Genomic DNA, 5177 nt, shown 5'->3' with positions numbered 1-5177 from the left:
TTGACTCCCCCAGGCCCAAAAGAATTGGAGTCTAGTTGCGTTCATCTTTGAATTTCCATTGGTACTTCTGCAAGGGAAGTGATTTGACCAAAAATAGAGTATAAAGAAGCTTGATTCAAAGCAGATAGTATAGACTCTTGCTCCTCACCCACACTTAGGGATCCTCTTCCCTGAATCCTGTTCCAGGGTCACAGGGGCAGGGAGGATGCTATGAAGTGAGCACGAGGTGGAGGAGTCGTGGGTTCTAGCCCTGGCACTGCAGTCTTTGTTTGGCCTCTAGCAAGCAGTCTATCCTCCCTGGGCCTCGGGTCCGCCATCTATGGGAGAGGGTGGGAGACGTTATCTATTACCTTGCTACTCAAGGTGTGGCCGGTGGAAGGCTTCACCTGGTGGCTGATAAGCAATGCAGGAACTCAGGTCCTGATGCAGACCTACAGACTCAGAATCTGTCTTATTTATTTATTTATTGACAGAGTCTCACTCTTGTCACCCAGGCTGGAGTGCAATGGTGCAATCTTGGCTCACCGCAACCTCCGCCTCCCAGGTTCAAGTGATTCTCCTGCCTCAGCCTCCTGAGCAGCTGGGATTACAAGCGTGAGCCACAGCGCCGGGCCAGAATCTGGCTTTTTTTTTTTTTTTTTTTTTTTTGTCTTGAGACGGAGTCTTGCTCTGTCACCTGTCGCCCAGGCTGGAGTGCCTTGGCGGGATCTCCGCTCACTGCAAGCTCCACCTCCCGGGTTCACGCCATTCTCCTGCCTCAGCCTCCGGAGTAGCTGAGATGACAGGCGCCCACCACCACGCCCGGCTAATTTTTTTTATTTTTTTATTTTTTTATTTTTTTATTTTTTAGTAGAGACGGGGTTTCACCGTGTTAGGCAGGATGGTCTCGATCTCCTGACCGTGATCCGCCCGCGAATTTGGCTTTTAACCGGCTCCTATGCATAGGCACATTCAAATTCAAGGATCGCGCGCTAAACTCTTCTTCCGGCCCTCGTTGCTATTGAAGTCTCGGCTGAGCCAGCTTCGGATGGCCTGGATGTGCGCTCCCTCTACTGGCTCAGAGATGAAACGCTTTCATTAGGAAACGGTTGCGTTTCCTTCCATAGTTTTTCTAAGGTTTCCAGCGGGGGATTGAAACTCCAGCACGGGAGCTCCAAACAGGGGCATACAGACTCCTAGAGCCTGTGACTGGGGCTTGAGTCTCCTCCTGAGTTTTAGAAACACGAACAAACAATGTGTGCTGCTGGAGGCCCATACACGGAGCGCGCCCTCTCCAACCTGGAGGTCTATACACGGAGTGTGCCCTGTCCAGCCTGGAGGTCCATACACGGAACGTGCCCCCTCCAGTGTATGGACCTCCTGGATGGCTGACTCCCAATTGCATGGGGCACTGTAGTCCATCTTCCCAACGTCTCGTCCTTGTCACTTCTGCTTTAACAAAAAAAGGCAGCAGAAGGGGGAGGAAAGGATCTGCACTTGGGCTAGGAGGCCGATAACCGGGTTCTGTGGCTTAGTCACTTGCTAACTCTGAGAACTTCCACAGGTGAGTTATCCCTTAGCCCCGTTTTCCTCTTCCATCAGCTAAAGAGTAGGGGATGAGGATGAGAGCAGAATAACGTGTTTGGACTGTTATGAAAGGTAAGGGTGGTAACTGGTACGAAAGCTCTTTAAAACCTGAACTATTTCACAACTGGGAACGTGTGTGTTTCCCTGATACCACGATTGCCACTGGCCGCTCTGGAGCAGACCTGGTCAATTTTGACCCCCTCTCCTAGACCAGCTCTGCTCTTGCCTGGCCTAATTCTCTTAATTCTCGTTGTTTGTTGAGGTTAGGGTTTGTCAAGCCTGGCACTGTTGAGATTTGGGCCCAGATAATTGTTGGTTGTGGAGGCCTGTCCTGGGCTTGGTAAGATTTTTAGCAGCATCCTTGGCCCCTACCCATTAGATGCCAGCAGCACCCGACACAGGCACGCGCATTATGATAACAAAAAATGCCTCTAGCGCTTTGGGAGGCCAAGGCAGCAGAATCGCTTGAGCCCAAGAGTTTAATACCAGCCCTGGCAACACAGTGAGACTCCATCTCTACCAACAACAACAACAAAAAGCTGGGCATGGCACCGCACATCTGTAGTTCCTGCTACGCAGGAGGCTGAGAGAGGAGCATCACTTGAGCTTGGGAGGTCAAGAGAGCTGTGGTTGACACTGCACTCCAGTTTGGGTGACCAAGCAAGACCCTGTCTGCGGGAAAAAAAAAAAAAGCCTCCAGACATTGCCAAATGTCCCCTGGGGGAGCGGGCGATCACCCCCAACTGAGAACTACTGATCTAGATTTACTTATTTATTTATGTATTTTGTTTTATTTTTGAGACGGGGTCTCACTCTGTCACCCAGGCTGGAGTGCAATGGCATGATCTTGACTCACTGCAACCTCTGCCTCCTGGGTTCAAGCGAACCCTCCTACCTCAGCCTCCCAAGTAGCTGGGATTACAGGTGCCCGCCAGCATACCCAGCCAATGATATTTGTATTTTTAGTGGAGACAGGGTTTTGCTATGTTGGCCAGGCTGATCTTGAACTCCTGACCTCAGGTGATCCACGCGCCTCAGCCTCCCAAAGTGCTGGGATTACAGGCGTGAGCCACTGCACCCGGCCTAGGATGTCTTTTGCAGTCAGGCAAACTGGGTTAGAATCCCACGAGGCTGGGCACAGTGGCTCACGCCTGTAATCCCAGCACTCTGGGAGGCTGACGCAGGCAGATCACAAGGTCAGGAGTTCGAGACCAGCCTGGCCAATATGGCGAAACACTGTCTCTACTAAAAACACACAAAAAAATTAGCCGGGCGCGGTGGTGCACGCTTGTAATCCCAGCTACTCGGGAGGCTGAGGCAGAAGAATTGTTTGAACCTGGGAGGCGGAGGTTGTGGTGAGCCAAGATCGTGCCACTGCATTCTAGCCTGGGCGACAGAGTGAGACTCGTTTCAAAAAAAAAAAAAAGATTCCCACTTCTAATTCTATGTGCTCTTAGGCAATTTAACTTCTCAATCTTTCGGCTTCCTTATCTCTAAAAAGGGAGGTAGTGAGGACGCACTGGAAACATGTATTGATGTGTATTGGGCTTAAAATAGCACCCAGCAGCCAGGCATGGTGGCTCACGCCTGTAATCCTAGCACTTTAGGAGGCCGAAGCGGGAGGATCACTTGAGCCCAGGAGCTTGAAACCAACCTGGGCAACATGGTGAAACCCTGTCTCTACAAAAAATACAAAAATCAGCTGAGTATGATGGTGGGCACCTGTGGTCCCAGCTACTCAGGAAGCTAAAGTGGGAGGATTATCTGAGCCTGGGAGGTTGAGGCTGCAGTGAGTTGTGATCATGTCACTGCACTCCAGCTTGAGTGACAGAGTGAGACCCTGTCTCAAGAAAAAGAAAAAAAAATAGCACCCAGCACATGGCGAATGCTCAAAAATAAACAAACAAGAAACCTGGACATACTGATAAATTAACACTAGAACTGTATAAAAGTCATCGTTTTTATGCTCTGGGGATTAATTACCTTTCCAGTCGGCCACACATTGAGCTGCGTGTCTTAAAGGGCAAGGATACCTTTGTAATGACCTTAGCCTGAAGTCCTTAATGGTCCTCCACAGCTTGTTAACAACAGGTCTTTTACATGTTCCTGTTTCACTCAGTTTTAAATGTTTCATGCAGCCATGCATTTTGACAACCCTTCTTTCCTCCTGTCCTCTCTTCTCCTCTCCTCTCCTCTCCTCCCCTCCCCTCCCTTCCCCTCTCCTTCCTCCTCCTTCTCCTCTTCCTCTTCTTCCTCTTCTTCTTCTTCCTCTTCCTCCTCTTCTTCTTCTTCTTCCTCTTCCTCCTCTTCTTCTTCTTCTCCTTCTTCTCCTTCTCCTTCTCCTTCTCCTCCTTCTTCTCCTCCTTCTCCTTCTCCTTCTCCTTCTTCTTCTTCTCTCTCTGTCTCCTTGCCCTGTGTGGAGTGCAGTGGTCCTATCATAGCTCACTGCAGCCTTGACCTCCGGGGCTCAAGCAATCCTTCTGTTTAAGCCTCCTCAGTAGCTGGGACCACAGGCATGTACAATTATCCCCCACTAATTTTTTCATTTTTGTAAAGGCGGGGTTTCATTTTGTTGCCCAGGCTGCTCTTGAACTCCTGGGCTGAAGTGATTCTCTCGCCTTGGCCTCCCAAAGTGCTGAGATGAGAGGCACGAACCACTGAGCCTCGTCCTTGACAATTGTTCTCTTTTTTTTTTTTTTTTTTTGAGACGGAGTCTCGCCCTGTCGACCAGGCTGGAGTGCAGTGCCTCAATCTAAGCTCACTGCAAGCTCCGCCTCCCGGGTTCACGCCATTCTCCTGCCTCAGCCTCCCAAGTAGCTGGGACTATAGGCACCCACTGCCACGCCCGGCTAATGTTTTGCATTTTTAGTAGAGACGGAGTTTCACCGTGTTAGCCAGGATGGTCTTGATTTCCTGACCTGGTGATTCACCTGCCTCGGCCTCCCGAAGCGCTGGGATTACAGGTGTGAGCCACCGCGCCCGGCCGACAATTATTCTTGATGGGCTTGTTTGATGCCAACCACTGTGCTGGGTTCTGCACCTTATTTCACTTCATTTGATCATGAAGGTTAGGCCCAGACCGTGTAAAGAACAGAACCTGAATGAATAACCTCATTGCACACCTTGATTTCGATGTCACATTTCTTAGCTGAATTGGGTGAGTCCTTTGAACTTTAGTTTTCTCTCTCATATCCGGAGGCCGATGGCATGTAAAGAAGTAGCAGGCAGCAGAAGCTTGGATTGTTTTTTTTTTGTTTTGTTTTTTGTTTGTTTGTTTGTTTTGAGAGGGAGTCTCCCTCTGTCACCCAGGCTGGAGTGCACTGGCGCGATCTCGGCTCAGTGCAGCCTTCGCCTCCCGGGTTCCAGCAATTCTCCTGCCTCAGCCTTCCGGTTAGCTGGGATTATAGGCCTGTGCCACCATGCCCAGCTAATTTTTGTATTTTTAGTAGAGACGGAGATTCACTATATTGGCCAGGCTGGTCTCAAACTCCTGACCTCAGGTGATCTGCCTGCCTCGGCCTCCCAGACTGCTAGGATTACAGGTGTGAGCCATTGTGCCCAGCTGGGATTGGTCTTTGATCATGGATTGATCCATGAGAGGAAAGAGTTAG

Source organism: Macaca mulatta, chromosome 20, assembly GCF_049350105.2.
Source record: "Macaca mulatta isolate MMU2019108-1 chromosome 20, T2T-MMU8v2.0, whole genome shotgun sequence".
Lineage (NCBI taxonomy): Eukaryota > Metazoa > Chordata > Mammalia > Primates > Cercopithecidae > Macaca > Macaca mulatta.
The sequence above is the reverse complement of the archived record's forward strand: the minus strand, read 5'-3'. Positions refer to the sequence as shown.